Raw genomic sequence first — 22,949 nt, 5'->3', positions numbered from 1 at the left:
ACATTCCTCAGCTGCTCTGAGCCCAGGTGCCTTGCTTGGGTGGGGGTCTCTGGGCTCAGTCCCCCATGGTAGGTGACCCAGAATCTGAACAGCGGGTGCCGCCTCCTTCCTGGCCGTGAGGAAGCCAGCAGCCCCCCCGGGGAACCTGCTGGGCTGGGGCCAGGGCTGGAGTCCTGCCTCGGGGAAACCAGATCCGAATCCCAGGCTGGAGAGCTTCCCTTAGCACTGCAGGGCTTCAGCAGGTTCCTGGGGCCTGCGGACCAGACCGCTCCCAATTGGCTGTGGAGCCTAGAGGTTAGGAGAGTGACGGGGGGAGGGGGGGCGCTCCCGGGGCTCCCGTCTTGGGTCCCCACCTGTGGCCAGGCTGGCCAGGTGCGTGACTGGCATTGTTGTGTGGGGCTTATGGTGTGCGGCCATGCCTCCTCATAGGATCCTATCCTGGAGTTGGGGGTCCCAGTGGGAGCCTGCCTGGTGCCATTTGCTCCGTGCCTCAGTTTCCCTAGAGGTAAAACAGGGACCCACATGGTCCCTGCCTACCGCCTGCAGGTCTTCTGAGGGTGCACGCAAGGGCCTTAGAGCTGGGTCACGGGAGTGACGCTAATTCATTCTCACTTTCCAGGAAGATTGATTAATGAGAGAGGGAGAGAGAGAAGCGGAGCATTGCTCTGGCACATGGTGATGTTGAGGACCGAGCTTGGGACCTCACTGCTTGAGTGTCCTGTGTTTATTTTTATTTATTTTTAGAAGAAAGCCTTCTTATTTATTTATTTATTTATTTATTTATTTATTTATTTATTTATTCATCTTTACCAGGGCATTGCTCATCTCTGGTTTGGTGGTGTGGGGGATTGAATCTAGAACTCTGGAGCTTTAGGCATGAGAATCTCTTTGCTAGCTACCCTCCTGCCTCACCCCCCTTTTAAAAAATAATTTATTTTTATTTTTTTATTATTGTTTATTATCTTTTTATTATTTATTTATTAAAAGGAAACGTTGACAAAACCATAGGATAAGAGGGGTACAACTCCACACAATTCCCACCACCAGCTCTCCGTATCCCTTGTAGTGGCTGTGCTGCTGTGCCCCCTCCATGTCCCCTGTGGAACCCCGGGCTCGTGGGGAGTGCCAGCAGATGCCTCGTGGGGCCCCTGTTTGCGAGAGGCTGCAGGGCTCCCCATGGCCAAGCCCTGGGCTGGGGCGTGTGGGCTCCCAGCTGCTTTGGTTCATCTTTTAGAGCAGCTCGGCCACATGCAATACCCAGAGAGCGTGTCACGACGGGGCAGGGATTGGGGGGACAGACCACACAGGCTCTGCAGTCCCCACTGAGGGCCAGGAGCCCCCACCTCAGGGTTGTGGCCTTGGGCCTGCTGGGTCTGGGTGGTGCGAGTGTTGCTGCTGCCCTGCGTGGGTCCTGCTTTACAGACGTGACTGCAGATGCTGCCTCTTCTGCAAAGCACCTACTGTGTGCTGGGGCTGAGGCTGGGATAAGGAGCTTCTCTCCTTGTGACATGAGGGTGCCAGGCTGCCCTGGGGGTTGCTGTGGCCCCTGAATGCTCCTGTCGCCTGGGCTGGTCCCCTAGTTTCTGGGTCCTGTGAGTGGGGGTGGAGGGGAGGCTTGTCTGCACACCGTAGGTGGTCTGTGGCCATGGGTGAAGCCACGAAGGCTCAGGGAGATGCCTAAAGCGATTAGGCAGGTTCATTTGATCCCTACCTTGAACTTGAGCTGGTGGCTTATCACAGAGATGAAAGGCAGGGCTGGGGTGAGGGGCGGGGTCTCACTCCTCCCTTCCTGGGGGTGGGGGGGTCTCCAGCCCCTCAGCTGGGAGGGAGCTGTACCCCATCCCTGCAGCCTTGTCCAAGCCCAGAGGCCCAGCCCACAAGTGGCTTAGCAAAGTCCCCTGCTCCCAGTCCCTGGAGTTCCTCCCCCAGCGCAGCCTCTGCACCCAGGGCCTGCAGGGGCTTCTGAAGCCCATAGGATGGGGGAGAGGAGGAGGACTCTCTGAAGGTGACAGGGACCAGGGACAGTGAGCTGGTGTTTGTTTTATTTGCATATCTACTTGTTTATTTTGGAACTAGGGCACGTGTGTGTGTGTGTGTGTGTGTGTGTGTGTGTGTCTTTCTCTCTCTCCCTCTCCAGGCCACTTTTTCATTCTGATAGACAGACATTCTTCCTCTCCATAACCTCACCCCAAGAGGCACCCCAGGGCCCCTCAGCACTGAAGCTTCCTCTAGTCCTCAGGACTCAAACCTGGGTTGCTTGTACAATAAGTCAGGTGGCTCTCCTGGTGAGCTATTTCTTTAGAGTGCTCCCTTTTGTATTTTATTTTTTGCCTCTAGGGTTACCTCTGGGACTTGGTGCTGGTGCCAGTTTACCCCCCTCCCCCCTTTTTTTCTTTTCTTTCTACTTTATTTGACAGGAGAGAATTTGAGAGGGGAGAGAGAGAGAGAGAGGGAGGGAGGGAGATCTGCTTCACTGCTGTGAAACTTTCCCCTGCAAGTGAGGAGTGGGGGCTCGAACCTGGGTCCTCGCACATGGTACTGTATGCGCTCGCCACCACCTAGCCTCTCCAGCTCTTGTTATTTCCTTCCTTGTTTATTTTTTTTGAGGAAAAGTGCATGGGATATTTCACTGCTTCCGGCTGCTTTTCATTTGGGGTTGGGGTGGGGAGACTGTAGCACCACAGCCGCCCCTAGCACCTTGGCCCTTCTCTGTGCTTCTGGGACTTGAACCTGGGCCTCAAGCATGGCAGGTCCCTCGCCCCTCCTGCTTGAGCTGTCCCTGTGGCCGGGCGTTAGACAGTGCTGGTGACACAGCTCACCTGGAGAGTGTGCTGCTTTGCCACGTGCACGGCCTGGCTCTAGCGCGGCCTACTCCACATTGAAGGACACTCCAAACCGTGGTCTCTCTGACTGTCTGAGGCCCTCTCTGACCCGCAAACCCCAACATAACAAGAAGCTTTCAGGGGAGCTGGGGTCACACTGACAGAGTCACGAGTGGGCGCAGAACCCTTGATGGTGCCCCACTGCCGTCTGAGCCCACAGCCATGGCCCAGGGCGTGTCCCAGGGGGTGGCTTTTGTCCCTGTTGCCCCCAGCTGGCAGCCCTCAGCCCCTCGAGTGTGAGCAGCCCCCTCACCTGTGACAGAGACACGCGTCACAGGGAAGTCCCTCCTTAAGGCTTTGTCCCCTGGCAGCGAGGCTGAGCACAGAGAGGGCAGGAGCTGCCCCATGGTCACACAGCGCTCAGCCCCAGAGTGACACTGATTCTGGGGCTCTGGGCTCCCCACAGTCTCTTTGTTGCCCCAGCCAGATTCTTCACTCATTTATTATTATTATTATTGATTCGATATTAATTTACAAAATTACATGTCAATAGGGGTATAATTTCAGTTTCCACCACCAGAGTTCTTTTTGTATTATTATTCAAAAATATTTATTCCTTTTTGTTGCCTTTGTTGTTTTATTGTAGTTATTATTGTTGTTGTTATTGAAGTTGTTGGATAGGACAGAGAGAAATGGAGAGAGGAGGGGAAGGCAGAGGGGGACAGAAAGATAGACACCTGCAGACCTGCTTCACCGCTTGTGAAGTGACTCCCCTGCAGGTGGGGAGCCGGGGGCTTGAATCGGGATCCTTATGCCTGTCTTTGTGCTTTGCACCACATGTGCTTAACCTGCTGTGCTACAGCCCGACTCCCTTATTATATTATTTTTTATTTATAAAATGGAAATATTGGGGAGTTGGGCTGTAGTGCATCGGGTTAAGCGCAGGTGGCATAAAGCGCAAGGACCAGAGTAGTGATCCTGGTTTGAGTCCCTGGCTCCCCACCTGCAGGGGAGTCACTTCATAAGCGGTGAAGCAGGTCTGCAGGTGTCTGTCTTTATCCCTCTGGGAGTGTGGACCCAGGGTCATTATTGGGTGCAGAAGGTGGAAGGTCTGGCTTCTGTAATTGCTTCCCCGCTGAACATGGCTGTTGGCAGGTCAATCCATACTCCCAGCCTGTCTCTGTCTCTCCCTAGTGAGGTAGGACCGTGGTGAGGCGGGGCTCCAGGACACATGGTGGGGTCCTCTGCCCAAGAAAGTTGGTTTGGCATCATGGTAGCATCTGGAACCTGCTGGCCGAGACTCCCAGGTTGAAAGCAGCTTTCTTTCAGAGCTCACACCAGGTGTTGTCTCCAAGCCTCCATCTTGGCTCTACCCCGCCACCAGAGTTCTGAATCCGGATCCCTCTGTTGCAGTCCCCTGGGTTTTTGCAAGGTTGCAGACATGGGTTGACTATCATCTCTACAACAATCTGTCTACATCTGCACAGAATTGCCCCCTTTTTCTTCCAGGTCCAGTCCTCTCTTCCCCTCTAGGCCACATTAACCCTGTTACTGCATCCAAATATCCCTCCCCTTTTCCCTCTCTCTCTGGGACCTGATGGAGCTGGAGTTCAGAGCCCTCCTATCCTCTTCCTCCTATCACTTCTTCCCCACGGAGAGTATGGATTAAGGTTGTTTTTGGGGTGCAGACGGTAGGAGTTCTAGCTTCTGTAATTGCTTCTCTGCTGGACGTGGCCATTGGCAGGTCGATCCATACCTAGTCTGTTTCTGTCTTTCCCTGGTGGGGTGGAGCTCTGGAGGGCAGCCTGGAAGAGTTTAAATCACAAGTTGGGGTTGCCCAGCCGGGATGTGGGCCCTCAGGGTTGGGGGGGGCAGGGACTTGGGGCTCAGCCATGCTGTCAGCTGTCTCTGTAGTGAGCACCGCTCACCTTAGATTCTCTGCTTACTGCGGGAGCCAGGGATGGGAGGGGGGCACACATACAGAGGCTTCTAGATGCTCCTACCCACCCACTCGTACTCCTCGCCTTTTGGGGGCTCCCAGGAGGGTTTTGGGTGGCTGTAGGTAGTGCAGGCATTATTACCCCATCTGCAAGCTGGGGCTCCCCCTAACTCATGGGGGGCTTGGGAGGAACTCACTGTCAGGAAATGGAGGGCTTGCATTCCCATGGGGGTGGTCCCCTTGGGCTGTTCTGGTGCTAGACAGACAGGTGGACAGATGACCTCCTTGTACCCCCTTGCCCCCCACTAGTTGATGTGCAAACTGCCTGGTACCACTGGCTGAGTCTCCAGTGAGGTGACCACCCCTGGGGTGTCAGTGGGGTGCATGCCTGGGCCCCACTCCCCACTCCTGCGCTGGCTCAGGTGGGGTGCCCAGTCTCAGGCCTCAGTTACCACCTTCCGTGCAGAGGGCAAATCTGGGTTGGCACTGGTGGAGCTGCCTGGGCCCTGTCCCCTCCCATGCCGTCTCCTCCCATGTTGGGGTCCCCCATCTTCCTGTGACATGGTTCCCCCTCCTGGGTATCGGCTGCACCCCGGGGGGCCCTCCCTGTCTCCCTGGGCCGCTGTTTAGTCTGTCTGCTCACAGGCCCGTGAGGGAGGGGGAACCTGCCAGCCCCCCACACTCTAGGGTGTGTGTGGGGGGGCTGAGCTCCAGCAGATTCGAAGCAAAGCTTCAGCTGTCAAGTGAGAAGCGATATGAGACATGCTGGTGGGTCCCAACACCTCCTGCACAGCTGTGTGACAGTCAGTGACAGGGCTGAGGACTTGGGACTGGGGGACATGGGGGGCACTTATGGGGTGTGAAGGAGGTGTCAGATGGGACTTTGGAGAGACAGATGGTCCCCTGACACCCCTCTCACCCCCAACTGGGGCTATGGACATGAATACTAGCTGTGGTGGCTGGTGAAGGCTGCTTGGAGGAGGATCCTCTGTGATGGGGGTCACTGGTGGGTGTGGAGGTGTTCAGGATGCGGGAAGGGTGGTATTGAGTGAAAGAGCAGGTGGGTGGCAGTGGGCAGTGGTCCCAGCTCTACTGTCCCCAGCCCTGGAGAAGGACCCACTGTGCACTATGCTGGATATGCTGTGTGCCACCTGGGCTCTTTGATGCCACTGTGCAGAATGCAGGCCCTACTGTGCTGGCCCCTGAGAAGCACCCACTTTGTGCAGTGATGGGCCTGTTGCGGGCTGGCCTGGCTTACTATGTGCCAGGCGCCATCTCACCCCTGCTGTGCTGGTCCTGTTGGGTGCAGCATCGGCCCTACTGTTGCCAGAGCTGCCTTCTGCTCTGAGCCTCACCTCACTGTTCCCCCTTGTCCCCCGCTTCTGGTTTGGGGTGAGGCCTAGCAAGCCCTGTGGAGCAGGCGGACACAGATCCCTGTTGTGCCAGCTGGAGGTGGGTGTGCTGGGCTGGGGTTTGAGGGCAGTATAGGAGTTCTGTCTGCAGAGACACCTTGCTGTCTGGGACAAGCTGAGGACAAGGGCCCTCCGTGTGGAGGGTGTGGGGGGGGGCCGGAGCCCCTAGGAAGGGCGCAGCACCTCTTTTTCTCTGTGTCCTCCCTCTTCACTTGGCACCAGATGCAGAGCTGTGGGGTCAGCAGCCGAGCCCTTGGGGGGAGGCAGCTTCCCACTTGATAACAGACAGATGGGAAACTGAGGCACGGCATCTGAGCCCTGCAGGCTGGCTCATAGCTGCCTCCCCCCCCCCCCCCACACACACACACCCTGGGCGGGAGGCCACAGGCAACCCAGAGAGGATTTGCGCTAAGCCCGGCTTGTGCAATCCTGCTCTTATCCGCCTGCCCTAGCAGGTGGCGGAGGCTCAGGCCTGGGGGGGGGGGGTGGGCCTGCCCGGGTGGCCTGGGGGGAGGGAGAGGAGGAGGATGCAGGTGCTGGAGAGCAGCCAGACTTGCCCTTCTGACCTGAGAGGAGTTGGGTGGGGAGGCACACCCCCTCCAGGCAGCCCTCAGGGGTTGCCTCACCACCCTGGTGTCAAGCTTCCTGGGCTGAGTGTTGGGTCCAGGGTGCTGCTTCTCTACTGTATCCTGGTGTCCCCAGCTGTTTGCAGGTCTGCTGGCTGTCACATCTGGGCCTCTGAGTCAGCCCCTCTCCCCACCCCCAGTGCCTGCCTCTGGGGGGCCTGCTGGGGTCCCCCCTGCCACCCACACCACTTGACCCCTCACTTGGGAGCCATCCTTGATTCCTGAGGCTCCGTGGGGTGGGAACCCCAGAGCTGAGACTGCGAGACCTTGGCTTTTGGCTGGGGTGATCTGGGCAGGCTACCTGGAGTTGGATGACAGATGATACTGGTACTGGGGGTCCCTCCAGGGTTGGCACTGGGGGTGCTCACGGAGGGCCCTTACTCCTTGGGGGGGGTGGAGCCTTCACTCTGGCAGGGGGAGTGTGAGCTTGAGCCTTTGGGTGTGTAGCCCTGGAGGGGACACAGGCCAGAGGTCAGAAGGTCACTCCCAAGCCCAGGAGGTGCAGCTGCTGGCCTGGGGTGCACATCTAGGAGTGTGGGGTGGCTGGTGGGGGTGGGGTACCTGTTGCGGTCTGAGCCCTGAGCCCCACTGCCCTGCCTGGTTCCAGGGGTTCCTGTGGGGCTCCTGAGGAGGTAGTGGGGGTCCCTGGTGGTGGGGCTCTCTGGTGGTGGGGCTCCCTGGTGGTGGGGCTCCCTGGTGGTGGGGGCTCTCTTGTGGTGGGGCTCCCTGGTGGTGGGGCTCCTTGGTGGTGGGGGGTCTCTAGTGGTTGTATCTTGCTGGGCGTCTCCCTCTCCTGAGGTAGAGATGTTTGAATAACAGTTGTGTCTGTTCATGCTGTACTCCCCTCCCACCCTGTGTCACTCAGCAGTAGACGGTGGACGGGGACTTCCCAGGATGTGGAGGGTGGCCCTTCATGGCCCCTGTGACCTTGATGGAAGGGGGGGCTCCTGCTTGTTGGCTCTGGACAGTGGGGCTCCCTGCCTCAGTTTCCACCAGGGGCCAAGTCCTGGGCCTGGAGTGTCGGAGTGGGATCCCACATGGGGTCCCTCATCATGCCTCCCCACCCTGCTGCTGTGTTTACTGACGCCCCATCTCTCCCGCAGGTTCATCTCTAGGCCGCCAAGGACCCTCCATGAGGTGGCTGTTTTTGGTAGGTCTGGTGGCTGTGCTGGGGGGGTGCCCAGAGTCTGAAACCCCAGTTACCCCAAGAGGGGGCAAAAGGGGGCTGAAAGGGGAGGGAATGTGGGGCCAGACCAACGTAGAGCTGCGTGGGGACCCTGGGGGGAGAAAAAGCAGAAGGGTTTTGGGATTTGAGTGGGTGCCACTGGGGCAGGGGCTCAGCTTCAAACCTGGAGACTCTGGGGCAGCGTCTGAGCACAGGCAGTGTGGTGGGGGAGGGGGAGCCTGAGGGAGCCTGGAGGAGGATGTCTGGGTAGTGGAGGCTGGGGTGCTATATTCTGGGGGACACCACTCTCCTGTGTGCTGAGCCTTTGGGGGCCCTCAGGAGGCAGGGGTGGGGGCCCCCTGAGCCTGCAGGTGGGTGGAGCTGGTGGAGGTTTCCATGGGGCCCCTGGTGACCCCATCAGTTGGGCCTCCTCCTTTCGAGGGAGGGAGGTGCCAGCTCCAGGTACAAGTGGCAGAGAGGAGTTGAACCTGTGAAGCCGGCTCTGGGATCTTGGGGGACTGGGGGTTCAATGAGCTACCCCAGTCTGCAGGAGCCTAGAAGTGGGGTCCCTCTGCCTGGCCTCTGGAGCCACGGGAGGGGCAATGTGACCCCGCCCATGAAGACTGGTCTGGGCCCCTGCCTGGAAGAACCCCTTTTCAGGTTCTGTGTCCTCCTTCCCTGTGTCCGCTGGCTCTGTTTCCCTTGAGTGGAGAGACATGGGGTGCCTCCTGGCTCACATACTAAGCCAGCTACCCCAACTCCCTGTTCTGCTCCCCGATGCGTCCCCCGAATGACAGCAGTCAGTGGGCCTGACACCTCTGGCTTGAGGGTGCTGGTGTTGGAGTGTGACTGCCTGCAGCCCCTTCAGTTGGCTGGGCACTCCGCCAACACCATCGCTCAGAAGGCACAAGTGCCTCCCCTCCCCCCCCCCGTGGGGGGCCAGTTCCCATAGTGTCCTCTCCCCCCAAGATGTCGAGTTTCCATCACCCCTGAAGTCACTCCCCTCTCAAGGATGCCCTCTCTCACCATGGACTGTCCCAGAATTCCAGAATTTTCTTGGCTCTCGTAAAAACCATCCTGAGCATCTTTTTTTTTTTTTTCTTTCTTTATTTGACAGGACAGAAAAAAGAACTTGAGAGGGGAGGGGGAGATAGAGAAAGAGACAGGTGTGGTACTCTCTTTACCTCTCCTGAAGCTTCTCCCTTGCAGGTGGGGAGCAGGGGCTTGAACCCAGATCCTTGGGCATGGTAATAAGTGCTCTTAACCAGGTGCACTGACCCCCGACATAAAGGCTGGTCCTCTGACTCCATTCCCAGAAGCATTTCCTTTTTTCATTGTTGTGTACTTTTTAAAAAAATATTTATTTAATTTATTTATTCCCTTTTGTTGCCTTTGTTTTATTGTTGTTGTTATTGATGTCGTTGTTGTTAGACAGAATAGAGAGAAATGGAGGAGAGGAAGATAGAGGGGGAGAGAAAGACACCTGCAGACCTGCTTCACTATTTGTGAAGCGGCTCCTCTGCAGGTGGGGAGCCGGAGGCTCAAACCGGGATCCTTGCGCCAGTCCTTGCACTTTGTACCATCTGCACTTAACCCACTGCGTACTTTTATCTCTCTGAATGTTTGTTCCCCTCCATGCTGGGCACTAGGCTGTTTCATCTGGGCCGCTGTCCCAGAAGCCCTCACTTTTACTTGTGCTGCTGCCCACTGGGGCTCGTGGAGGGACAGGCAGCTGCCCTTGGCCTTGTGAGCTCCCTGCTTTACTTCCCGCCTGTGCAGATGGGTTGTGAGGACCCCCTTGATGCCTGTGGCCCTGGTGGGGGTAACCTTCCAGTGGCTGACGGGCTTGGAGCCACCTGCCTATCTGTCCCCTTGGGTGGGAAGCTCTTACCCCAGCACTCCGAGGTGCTTGTCTGGCCATGAGAGGAATCAGCCTTATTCTATTTGGTGAGGCGGGAGGAGAGGCTGTAGGAGCAGATGGGGTAGGGCCCCCCTCTGTCCTTCCTTTGTCTGAGGCCTGAGGGGTGTTAGCTGAGGTGGCTTCCTGGGACTGGAGGCATATAAATTGAATCAGGGACCCCATAAAGAAGTGTGAGCTGGAACAGTGAGGTGCCTGATCCCATGGGAGCCCAATCAGTGGTGGAACCCCCCCCCCAACAGTGCTGGGCGTACATCTTGCCCGTGACTGTATCTCCCTACCCCCCATCCCCACGCCCAGCTGGAGGAGGAAGGGGCACTTGGGGTTCCTGGGCCCTCACTAGGAACTGCCCTCCCCCACCCCTTGCAGACTCCAGAGTGGGCTTTGACCTGAACTGGTGTGGGGCATGACCTGAACTGGTGTGGGGCATGTCCTGAACTGGTGTGGGGCAGGCGGTCCCAAGTGCTGACTTGAGGCTCTTGGGAGGGTGGGACTCCCTCTGGCTACCCCTGGAATCTGTGACAGAGGAGGGAGTGAGGACTGACTCTCCTTTTGTTCCTCTGTGTGTCCTTGGTGTCCCTGGGTGGGAGGGGGTGGCTATCTAGGGAGGCTGCCTGAAGGAGGAGGAGCAAGCTCTCTGAGTGATGAGGAGCCTTGTAGGAGTTACTGTGTGAAGTGTCTTAATTCCAGTTTCCAGCAATGCCCTGAGTCTTTGCTGTGTGCCAGGTCCCACCCCCACTGCGCCGCGCCCCTCCACGCCTATACCCCAGGGCACATTTTATAAGTAGGGGACTGCAGGGACCCCTGAGAGGGAAAGTGACTTGCCTGAGGCTACACACTTGGCAGAGCTGGGAGTAGACCCCAGGCTGCCCGTCCTCACATACCTGCTGTTGATTGTTGGGGGCCCAGTGCAGCCTGCACCCCCCAGACCCCTACCAGGCTGAGTCTCTACTGGTAGCTGCCCTGAGCTGGGTACGATATGGGGTTCTATCTACAGTCAGCCGTGGGGGAGGCTTGCCTAGCAGATTTTGGGGAGCGGAAGGGTGACGTGGAGAGGGTGGGGCAGCTCTGGCTTTGGGGAGGGGGCTCATTCCAGGGTCTGAGCTTTCTGGGGAGCACACAGCCTGTGCAAAGGCCCTGAGGCTGCAAGGGGTGGTGGTGGGGGAACCAGGGCCTGTGGAGTGAGGCTCACTCACTGCCTTCTGCTGCTGCTCTGTCTGTCTGGCCAGCTGATTCTTCGATATTTCTGGGGCTTGTGGAATGTTCTGGACCCTCAGAGGAGCTGGGGTCTGGACGGAACATGTCAGGGACGGTCTGTGCCTTTTGAGGCGTTCACAGCCAGGGTGGGGAGGCTCGCAGGCACACGTCCAGGGTCTCGTGGGAGGGGACCAAGGTCTGGATCTGTGGTCCGTTGAGACTTTGCTGGACAAGTGTCTCAGACAGGAGGCCAGATCGAAGGGTGGGAGGTTCTAGCACAGCCGTATCCACGGGCTGTAAGGCATTGCTTGGGGAGCTGACTGGCCCAGCCTAGTGCCCCCCCCCCCCACGCCTGGGCCTTGTTGGCGCGGGAACGAGTCACCCGCGGCCCCAGCATGTGGCAGCCCTTCTTCTGTGTGACTCTGCTTCCTCGCCGCAGGATATAGCCACGCCAGCTCTGTGATTCTCAGCAGCTGGGGACACCCCCTGGGTTTGGTGGGGCTGCTCCAGACTCAGGTGCTGAGGAGGCAGGGGAGGGAACTGGGGGGCTCTCCAGCACACAGGCTGCTCTGATTGGATTCTTCCCCCAGGAGCAGCTGGAAATCTGCATCTTATAAGCAATGTCTCACTTTTTTTCTCTTTCTTTCTTTCTTTCTTTCTTTCTTTCTTTCTTTCTTTCTTTCTTCTTTTTTTACTTTTTAAACATCTTGCTTGCCGGGAAGAGCCGCTCTAAAGCCCCCTGGCCATCATCACTGTATGTCCTGTCTTGGTGGTGGGGGGGCTTCCATCTCTAGCCCTTTGTCTTGTGTAATCTGGGCACAGTGGCCCCTGGAATGTTCCAGAAGGCCCTGAGCGTGGGCAGTCCTTTCTGGAGTCCCGGCAGAGGCCCTTCTGGACACCAGGCCCCAATGGCCGCAGTCCCTTCTCTGAGAACACGAGAGAAGGGAGAATCTTCTGTGAGCCCCACGTGTGGGGGCGGGGAGCCTGGTGGTTAGTGGGGGGTGGGGAAGGGGGGACTTGGGTGCCTCCCAGCTCAGGTTCAAACCAGTGTCTACACTGACCCAGTGGGTCACACTTGTCTGCAGAGACCCTTCTCTGCTCACACTTTCACAGGTTCTGAGCGCATGTGGCTTTGGGGGATGTCAGGGGGCGTGAGACTCAACCCTCCACCTTGGAGATTTGCAAACAGGCCCCAGAGATGCCCACGGCCACCTCATTTCTGACCAACTCCAGGGGTGCCAGCTAGAGCTGGGGGAGGAGGGGTTCAAAAGCTTGGCAACTTTCTTACTGGGGCCCTTAGGAGCAAGTGAATTTTTTAAAATTCTTTTTTTGTAAAATACTCTCTTTTGTTGCCCTTGTTTTATTATTGTTGTTGTTGTTGGATAGGACAGAGAGATGGAGAGAGGAGGGGAAGACAGAGAGGGGGAGAGAAAGATAGACAGACACCTGCAGACTTGCTTCACCACTTCTGAAGTGACTCCCCTGAGGTGGGAAGCCAGGGGCTCGAACCGGGATCCTTATGCCGGTCCTTGTGCTTTGCGCCACTTGCGCTTAACCCGCTGCATTACTGCCCAACTCCCATGGTTATTTTTTTCCCCTCCAGGGTTGTCGCCGGGGCTTGGTGGCGACACTACGAATCCACTGCTCCTGGAGGCCATTTTTATCATTTTGCTGCCCTTGTTGTTGTTGGATAGGACAGAGAAATGGAGAGAGGAGGGGAAGACAGAGAGGAGGAAAGACAGACACCTGCAGACCTGCTTCACCGCTTGTGAAGTGACTCCCCTGCAGGTGGGGAGCCAGGGGCTCGAACTGGGATCCCTACGCCGGTCCTTGCTTTGCACCACATGTGCTTAACCCGCTGCGCTGCTGCCTGACTCCCTGGGAGTGGTTTTGAAGGTATCTTCCTGGGGTCCCCCATGGGGTTCCTGGTTTGCAATAGTACCTGCTCCCCCTTCTCTCAGCTCTGGCTGGCACTCCTGGAAGTGGGGAGGAAGCTGAGTTTCTAGCGACTGTTTTCAAGTCTCCACAGTGGCGATGGGGGGTGGTGGTGGTTTGAGTTGCCCTCCCCCTCCAAATCCACGTGCACTCAGAACCCATGAGCCTGAGTGGAAGAGGGTCTCTGTAGACATGTGCGACCCGCTGAAGGATCTGGAGACTGTCCTGGCCCAGTGTAGACAGATTCCCAGGGCAGGACGCACAGCAGGAGTGTGAGGAGAGAGTTCCCCGAGTGTCCTCCCTTCTGCTTTTCCTTGTTTATTAGAAAGGGCAGAGAGAGAGATTGAGAAGAAAGGGGAGATATGTGGTATGTGTGTGTGGGGAGACTTGCACCCCTGCTTCACCACTCCTGAAGCTTCCTCCTGCAGGTGGGGAGCGGGGGCTTGAACCTGGGTCCTTGGGTATGGTAATGTGTGGGCTCCACTGGGTGTGCCCTGATTATTTGCAGAGGGGAATTCCTGTGGTGCTTGATGCACCTGTACCTTGGACAGTCCTGTTGCGACCTGGAATGTTCTCATCACCCAGAGGGGAGACCCTGTGGCCTTGAACAGTCACTCCCCACCCCATCCCCCGACCTGACATTCCCTGCATACTTGGTGTCTGTCCACCTGCACTTAACTCTTCATTTTTTTGTTACCAAGGTTATCGCTGAGGGTCAGGGCCTGCAAGACTTCACCACTGCTCCCAGTGGCTTATTATTATTATTATTATTTTTTTTTGCTTGAAGGTGTGAGGTAGAGGGCATGGCTCCACTGCTCGTCAGATCCCATTGCTTGCTGGGGCTTGAACCCGGGTCCTTGACTGAGTGAGCCCTCTTGTCCTTTTGAGATGTGAACACCTTGTGTCCACACCAGTTTGTAAGTGGCTTTTCAATGTGGAGAGTGAGGCTGGCAGGGGGTGGAGGGGTGGGGGGTGGTCGGGTGCTGTATTCCCTGGGTCCCGGAGTTTTGGGGTTCCCAGAGTTTTGGGGTTCCCAGCAGGAGACCCAGAGCAGAGAAAAGCAGCTTCCCCTTCACCACCCATCTTTCTTTATGTCTATCTGTCTGTCTCTCTTTCCTGCTCCTATCCTGCTTTAAATCTTTTTTTCCTTCATGTTTTTTATTTATTATATAGGAGAGAGAATTGCACACAGGACAGACAGACAGACACACACACACACTCTCTCTCTCTATCTCTCCAGAGTGTTGCTCTGGGGTACACACAGTACCTCAGTACTTCTGATGCTCTCTACCAGTTGAACTGCTCCCCCTTCTCTGCCCTGCCAGGGGGTGGGAGTCTGAGACTGGGGGTCCCCTCACTGACCCTGTGAGGCCCCTGGAACCCTCCTGACTCCCTGTGGGCACTCTGCTGCCCTGCCTCATTCCCCCCCCCCCCCCCCAGGGCTCAGCAGTGGCCTGGGCCTCTTCTGAGGCTGTTTTGGTTTGGGGCAACTTCTCAGCTTCTCCAAGCTGCTCAGCCGCCACCCTGAGTCTGACTGGAGGGGATGAGTGACCGGAGCCTCAGGTCTATGTCCAAAACAAACAGAGAAGAACAAAAGGCACTGGGAGGCTGCCCTGAGGCTCAAAGCTCCAGACCCAACTTCCTGGCTCCTCAGCTTCAGGTCAGAGCCAGACCTCCTGGGGCCTGAAAACAAGAGTTTATGTGGCTCATGTCTTTCTGTGCCTCAGTTTCCCCACCTGTCAAAGAAGACTGTAGGGAGCCTGGCAGAGAGCTAATGGGCTAGAGTGCGTGCCTAGCCTTGCATGTGTCCCAGATTTGAGCCCTGGCACCACATGGGAAGCCCCAGTGCTGCGGAATCTCTCCCTGTCTGCAGGTGTCTCTCTTTGAAAGCGAAGGTGCCCTGCCTGGGAGCGGTGCCACTGCCTCACTCCAAAGATAAAAGGTGTTGGAGTTGAGAAGTCCCCACCTTGGCTCTGAGGGTGGCATAGGGGGCTTTTGGGCCAGGCGGGAGAGTGAGCTCAGGGAGTTGGAGGCTGGTGGCCCCCACTCGGGCCTGCTGGTGGTCACTGTCCTCCCCATCTGTGGCCACTGTCACGTGTAGATCTGATCTCTGGGAGCCCTGTGACTCCCGCTGACTACATGACCCGTCCAGCTGTGTGGTGCCCCTGTCACCGCTCTGGGCCCGCTCTCGTCCATGTGGGAGTTCTGTGGTGCACCTGCCTTTGGAGACGCGGCTGGCAGGGCAGGACAGGTGGGCTGGCAGGGTGGGACCCTCTCTGCTGTCCTCACCGTCACAGGGGGAGCCCCAGCTGTGCTCAGCCAGAGTCCTCCTGATCCCCCCAACCTGGCCCCCATGGCACCCTGACACTCTGGCCGTTGCCTTTGTAGGGGACTCCTTGACATCCTCCCAGGTTGCTGCCATTTTGGGCCCTGTCCTGGTGGCAGGGGTAGTGCTATGGGTCTGGACCCCACTGGGACCCCTGGCCACCCCCAATGCTTGGCCAGCTCCTGTGCCAGTCCGAGAAGCAGTGCTGGGGGTCCTGCTAGCTGGGAGAGCAGGGGAGGAGGGGGGGGAGGCGGAGGCGGCAGTGGAGGGGGCAGTGGAGGGGGAGGCCGCTGCCCTGCGCCCGCCCGCCGGGAGGAAACGGTTAAGGGCGGAGTGGCTGTGCTGAGCTATAAAAAGGCCTCCCAGCTCGCTTGCTGCGGCTGGCATTGCGCCAGGGTTGCCATGGCGATGAGGAATTATTACTCACTGCCAAGGCTGGGAGAGAAAGCGCACTTTTGGCTCCAAACAAGAGGAGTGGACTTATGTAATTCCCCGCCGGAGAGAGGGAGGGAGGGCGGGAGGGCGCCGTGGCTGGAGGCCCGCGCCCCTGCGCCCCTGCCCGTGGTGGGCTGCTGCCCTGGCTGTGCCTGCTTGGCCTGGCCTGGGGTCTGGGGGCCACGGCCACCCTTCCCCCCAGACTCCGGGGGCCGCAGTCTCTCCTGAAGGCTGGCCCCAGGCCCCAGGAGCAGGCGGGATGGCCGAGCCACACCGGGGAGCCCTGGCCCGGCGTGGACGCTGACCCTGCCCGCAGCTCCTGCCCACCGCCCTGGCCTCTGCTCTGCGGGCACCTCCTGCCCTCCTGCCGCCCAGCTGACGTGAGTGGCGCTGGTCATGTGCTCGGCCCGAGGAAGTTTCCGGGCTGGGTGGTGGGGTGCCGGCCGGGGAGGTGGCACTGCCCCGGGCCCTGGGCACCCACTTGGGGGGCTGATGTGGAGGGGGCACCCCTTGTTCTGCCCAGGCCTAGAGCCTCAGCTGCTGCAGGCTGCTTGGGCCAGCTGGCGATTCAAGGGAGCCCTGTGACAGTGGGGAGAATGCTCGATACCCTGACTGTCCCAGACCTGGAAAAGGGTTCCGAGGACTGGGAGGGGGGTCATGGGGGCCGGGCACTCCGTGTTGGTGGGGTCCGGGGTAAAGTCGCATCCTGTTTCTCCCCAGCCTCTGCCTGCACTCGGGGCTCATCGTGGGGGCCCTGGGGTCTGGGAGTCGGGCAGGGAGCCAGGTGCGGGTGGTGCAGAGCCTCTCCTTGCGTGTCTGGTCTGCGGCCCCACCGGCCCAGGCCTGCCCGCAAGCTGGCAGCCGCGGCCGCACAAACACTGGAAAGTTGGAGGCGCCGAGGACGGGCGGGCGTACCACGGGTCCTCAGTTCCTGGCGGCGGGCAGAGAGAGTACCCTGTGGGCAGCCAGGGGGCACTCTGGAGGGCAGAACAGAGCCCCAGCCTCCGCCAGCCGGTCCGCCAGGTGAGCATGCACCCATCCGCATACCTCATGTGGCTCAGGGCATCTTGCGGCCAACGGTCCAGCCGTTCTCTTGTCCTTGTGGGCCCTGGGAGCCCCCGCAAAGCCGTTGGGACCCCATGCTGGCCCCTAACTGCCCCCCCCCCAGGTGGCTTTCAGTCTGATCTGTGACTTCCAGAAGTTCCCCGATCCTGGTTCCTGCCCCACTGGGAGCCCGCCTGCTTCATGAAGGAACCTAGGGGTGTGTCAGGGTGTGGGGGGTCCCCCTCCTTGCCCCAGGCCTGTCTGCATGGGGTCCCTACCCCAGACATGCCTGCTCTGCCCAGTCCCCCTCCCGTGGGCCCCCTTGGCTGGACAGGCCTGGTGGCAGCGCTCCTGAGTGTAAGTGACACCGGATGCTAGGCCACGGCTGGCGCGGGGCCTGTCCCTTTGGGCCAGCGGGAGCTGCAGGGATCCCTGAGCTTGGGCACCCACACTGTTGCCTGCTGCCCGGATGCCTGCCTGGCCCCCAGCCCTGCTGACAGTGGGATCTGTGTGTGGCCACGCCGGGGTCTTGAGATCGGGCCCTCACCCGGGGAACAGCAGCACATGATTCGGGTGACGTGCTCCAGCCTGTGGTGGCAGTGGCCATGGAATCTGCACAGAGATAGTGGGAGGCAAAGACCCCTCACTTTCAGAGACCACTCAAACTCATTCACAGAGACCCCTCACTCTGAGACCACTCAAACTCATTCAGAGACCTCTCACTCGCTGAGACTGTTCATTCACAGAGACCCCTCACACAGCCCTCACAGAGACACTTCAACCCACTCACATGTTCACAGAGACCACACACACACACAAGTACATTCATGCACCCCCCCCATTCAAGCACAGATAACGCAGCCTCATGGGCTCTCTGTGTGTCCACTCACGCAGTGTGTCCATACACGTGTTCACTCACAGATTCCCACTTACGAGCTTACACCCAACTCCCAGGTGTGCACACATGTATAGCCCCAGTCACACCGCCTTCCTGGACCCACCCCACACACCACTTACGTCCTTAGAACACGTCCACTCGTGAAGACACACACTCATGTCCCTGTCCACACACTTGTGTGTACACACACTCTGAGTTCTGGGCTGGGCCAGCTGGTGGCCTGGGTAGGCCTGTCCTCACTGCTCAGCTATGGCCTGCAGTGGCCCGAGCAGGTGGCCCCTCAAGATGGCCTGTCCCTGTGGCCCCGTAGGTGTGGCTGGGCTGAGGCTTGTGAGGCACCAGCGCCCCCCCCCCCCAGCCACGTGTCATCTTTTTCTGCTGTTCTGCACACTTGCTGCCCCCACAGGTCCCTTGCTGCAGTATGGCCAGCTCATGCCACATGAGGACAGCCACCCCAGGGCAGCCAAAGATGAGCTCAGAGTGTGGGGTGGGGGGGATCCCCAAGAAGGCTTGGAGGTGGCTGGAGCTAGGGCCCTGGGCTTAAGGGGAGAAGGGCCCAGGGACTTGGCTAGGGGAGAGTGGCAATGGGCTGGGGAGAGATGGCAGCAGTGTGTGGGCCTGGACTAGGGGTCTGGACTAGGGGTCTGTGAGCCTGGATTGTGAGTGTGGACTGGTGGTCTGGGGTCTGGACTGGGGGTATGGGCTGGAGATCCAGGCTGCCCCCACACATCCCCGTGTGGGCTCAGTAAGGGGCCTTCTTGGCTCTGTACCCCAGGTCTGTTCCCAGTACTGCTGTTTCTCAGGTGCAGCTGAATGTACTGTGGGGGACCTAGGGCCTCGCAAGATCCCTCCCCTGAGAGCCCCCCAGAATCCTGCAGTACCCGAGGTTAGGGCTGCCTTTGGGACGCACTCCTGGGAAGCTGGGGTCTGAGCCTGCTGGTACTGTACCAGATGGGGCCCCTGAGAAGGGGAGGGCCACGTTCTGGACCCTTCCTCTCTGGAGGCCTCCTCTCTGCCCTGTGATGGGCACCTCAGACCCCCCTCCATGGGTGAAGGGGTACAGAAAGGACAAGCTGCTGGCTCAGACACACAGTGGTGGGCAGGTGGCTTCTGGTCTGGGGGTCCAGGCTGGTGTGCAGCTTGGGGGCGCTAGCTTTCCCTGGCCTGCTGGCTGTGGGGTGGGTACCAGAGGTGGGGTCCCCCACCACACTCCCCATTGGGGTGCTGGCACTGCCTCCTTTCCGGTAATCTGCTCAGACCTGGGAAGGCCTCTCTTGGATGGGGAGGGGAAGCCTGGACGCTCCACTCTGGGAAACCTGGGGCTGGCTTCCGGGTGCCTTGGAGGCGTGGTTTAATTTGCATGACAATGGCCCCATTGTCCCATCCAGGCCTCAGGGTTCCCTGATTCCAGGCCCGTGATGTCATAATGGGCCCTTTTTGCCTATGCGGGCAGCTGTGTGGGTGGTGAGTGCCTGGTGCATGGCTGCTCCTTCCAGAAGCTTCTGTGATCCCACTGTGGTCTTGCAGAAGCCCCTTGCTCCTTGTTTGTGGGTCCTGGCAGAGCCCCTTGAAGTCCCTTGGCCAGGGGGTGGGGCTGGGGCTGGCTCCCCTAGTCTACAGAAAGTGCTGCTCACCTGGGCATCTGGTGACAGTAGCCTCATGGGGGACAGAGGCTGGCATGGCTACTGCCAATGCACCCAAGTGTCTTTCCTGTCAGAGTTCTATGAACCTGCCCCTCTTACCCAGAACCCCAACCTGGAACCAGGGACCTCTGGGGGATGGGAGGTGGGACACGTGTATGCATGTCAGTCTGTCCACAGCCCTGTTCCTACTTGTGGGGGGGAGTCTGGGGTTTTGCCCCCAGGCCTCAGTCTCTCCGGCTGTCAGACTGGAGCCGGGGTGGGGGGTGAAGGGGTAGGGGTGGTGGAAGCAGGGAGCTCAGAGTGGCAGCTGCCTGGCCTTGGCGGGGCTCCAGGTGGGCCAGCTGCTGCCTTCCAGCCTGACGCCAGTGAGGTGCACACAGGGCGTAGGGCAGTGCCTCCTGCTGGCTTGGCAGGGCGCCTGGCCTGCTCCCCAGTCCCCACTGTCCCAGCCTGTGTGTGGGGAGCAGATGTCGGGAGAGAGAGAGCTTGGGTACTGCCAGTTCCTCCCAGCCCCCTAATTCAGGACCAGATGAGGGGCCCCAAGGTCTAGTCTGTTTTTCCTCTTCTGGCTGGTCTGGCTCCAACCCTAGCCACACAGGTGAAGGCTTAGTGGCTGGGGTGAGTTTTGGAGGTGGGGGTGCTGTCTGGGTTTTCTTGTTCATAATCAGTGGATGCCCCACTTCTGCATTCATCCTGGACAGCTCAATGAGCTTCAGCCACAGCTGGATCCAGGGGACAGAGAACCTCCCCCCTCCCATATCTAGTTTTAGCTCCCCTGGCTGACCCGTACAGCCTGGAGGAGGGGGTCCTTAGCTTGGGGTCCCCCAGAAATCCCAGGAGTGAGGGAGGGACTGAAGAAGTCTCTCTGGACCAATCACAGCAGCCGGCGAACCAGAGCTGGTGCTGATTGGCCAGATCTGGAGGCGGGGCCAGCACTGGTGGGGGCTGAGAGGTGGTCTGTCCCTGTGTTGGGGTGCTCTGGGTGAGAGTCCTGCCTGGCCCCTCCTTTTACTCCACCATGCCCCACTGGGGGAATGACGATTCACTGGCTGGGGTGTTCATCCCCCCTCTGTGATGGAGCCTCCCCTTCCCCCTTGCCTTTGCCCACTTCCGGAACATTCTGCCCTGGCTCTCTGGCCTTTACCGGGCTCTCTCTTGTGGCTTCCAGCTGACCACATGCCTGGGCCATGGAAATCCGGGGCTGATATATTGGGGGAACACGTGCGAGTGTGTAACTTTCAGGCTCTTGTCAGGTGGCAGTGGGAGCTGGGGTGCCCCTTGGGTCTGTGCTGGGACAGTGAGGGTACAAGCACTCCTTCCTGTGCCCTCTTGCATGCTGCCCCTCCCTCCCCACTGAGGTCCTTGCCTGGCCTCAGCTGTTCAGAGTTATTTGTGGTTCTTACATTCTTTTTTTTTTTTTTTGGGAGGGGGTGAGGGAGTGGGCCTTGCCCCCATTTCCTTGCTCCTGGGCTGCTTTTTCATTCAGAGAGGGACAGACAAAGAGGGAAGGAGGGAGAGATACTGTAAAAACCAGAGCTGCTCCAGGTGCTTGAGTGTCTTCCATGTGGTGCTGGGACTCAAACCCTGACACTGTACTTGGCAAGGCAGGTGTCCTCCCCCACGAGTTGTCTCTCCAGTCCTCTTCCCCTGGACCCTGTCTTATCTTGTCCCCTCACAGGCGGTCGCCCATGTCTGGGGGACATTGGCTCCTGTGCCCTCCCAGGCACTCTGGCACATGCTTCCAATTCACAGCTCCTCCCACTGCTACACCAGAGAAACTTCCGGATTCCTGGTGGCTGCCCTGTCCTCAGCATTGGCAGAGCAGTGGACACTTGAGTTACTGGTTGTCATGCCCATGGAGTGTCCCTGCCCCTTCCCCAAACCAGGCCTGGGGCCACGAGGGCCTGGGTGTCACAGTGACCTGCGGCTAGCTCACAGTCCCTTTTCGCCACTCACAGACTGCATTCTGTTCTGGATCGCTCCTCCGATGGACCTTTGGGCCATCTCCATTTTGGGGGCTGTGGCGAACAGAGCTGCTGGGTGAACTTTCTTGGGGGACAGAGTGACTGTGAACACCTTGGAGAGTGGACATTATGCTTCCTGCCCATGGGCTGGGCTGTCTGTACCTCTCTCCTCTCTTTCCACATCCAAACACGGCCTGTCCCCAGAATATATTACCATCTGTCTGTGTGTCTGCCTGTCCGCTCTTCCTTCATCTGCTTCTTCTGTCAAGCCATCCATCTACTTATACAGTCACATACCCACTCATTTACCCACTAACCGTTACCCATCTGTTCATTCCTCCATGTGCCCATCCACTCATCCATCCCATCCATCCATCCATCCATCCATCCATCCATCCATCCATCCATCCATCCATCCATTTTTCCATCTATCCCATCTGTCTATTTACTCATCCATCCAGCCCATCTATACATCCATCCACCCATTTTTCCACCCACCCACTTACCCATCATCCATCCATCCACCCACCCACCATCTCTCCACCCATCCATCCATCCATCCATCCATCCATCCATCCACCCACCCATCTACTTATCCATTCAGCCAGCCATCTTTGCTTAAATGGCGCTGGTGAGGCTGTCCCAGATGCCCCCTCTGCCTTGCATCTCTCAGCCTCTGTTACTGCCAGCTCCCAGAGTGAGGGTGTGGGGTCTGTGAGTGTCACTGTTGATGGGGCCCAGGGTGGGGCAGGAACTCTGTTTCATCCCCGGTGGCCACGCAGGCCTGGGGCCATGTCCCATGGGTGCCTTGTGGCTCAGGATTCATTAGAGAGCTGGTCCCCCGGCATTAGTCACTTGGCTGCCTCCCCGATTTCACCAGAAGCATGGCGTAAACAGTCGTTGTTTGAGCTGGTGCTTTGGTAGCATTGTCCCATGGTGTCCCTGAGCTGCTCTGACCACAGCACCCTGTGTGGTCCCTAGTCTCACCTTCCTTGGGCCAGGCTACCTGGTGTGTTCTCTGTTCAGTGACGGTTTCTTAGATGCCCACTGTGTGCCTGGCTCGGTTCCAGGCCTGGGGGGACAGCGTGCCTGGCACAGGTGTCTATTTGGCACCTCCACATTGGGTAGCATAGCCTCCTGCTTGCCCCTTGTGTGTGCCCACCTGGAACCTGTGACCGTGACATTTCTTTCTTTTATATTTATTTATTTTCCTTTTGTTGCCCTTGTTGTTTTTCATTATTGTTGTAGTTATTATTGTTATTGATGTCGTTATTAGGACAGAGAGAAATGGAGAGAGAAAGATAGAAACCTGCAGACTTGCTTCACTGCCTGTGAAGCGACATCCCTGTAGGTGGGGACCGGGGGCTCGAACCGGGATCCTTACACCGGTCCTTGAGATTTTCGCCACATGCGCTTAACTCGCTGTGCTACTTCCTGACTCCCGACCGTGACATTTCAAGTGAGCTTCCACTGGAGCATGGCCCCAAATTCCACAGGACTGATGTCCAAGGAAAGGACAGACATGACAAAGACTGCACTGAGAGCTGGCACAGAGACCTGACTGATGAGGCCACAAACCAAGGACGCTGGGGGCTCCCATCCACCCCACCCCACCCCACCCCATT

The 22,949-nt window shown here is 58.5% G+C and overlaps 1 protein-coding gene across 17 annotated transcripts in view; it reads left to right on the top strand.

Moving 5' to 3' along the window:
- NCOR2 (nuclear receptor corepressor 2) overlaps positions 1-22,949 on the top strand; it is a 118,460-nt gene that overhangs the window by 12,673 nt on the left and 82,838 nt on the right. For 15 of the 17 annotated variants that reach the window (XM_060193290.1, XM_060193289.1, XM_060193277.1 and 12 more), the window contains exon 2: positions 7,903-7,949. The exons of 1 other annotated variant lie outside the window; for it this stretch is intronic. The gene's annotated coding sequence lies outside the window, so the exon portion shown is untranslated. Of the gene's footprint in view, positions 1-7,902; positions 7,950-15,852; positions 16,156-22,949 lie in introns of those variants that run through there. One more of the 17 variants, XM_060193275.1, reaches the window with a different exon arrangement.

Source organism: Erinaceus europaeus, chromosome 6 (assembly GCF_950295315.1).
Source record: "Erinaceus europaeus chromosome 6, mEriEur2.1, whole genome shotgun sequence".
Taxonomy (NCBI): Eukaryota; Metazoa; Chordata; class Mammalia; order Eulipotyphla; family Erinaceidae; genus Erinaceus; species Erinaceus europaeus.
Note: the sequence above shows the minus strand (reverse complement) of the source record. Positions and strands in the feature narration are given on the sequence as shown.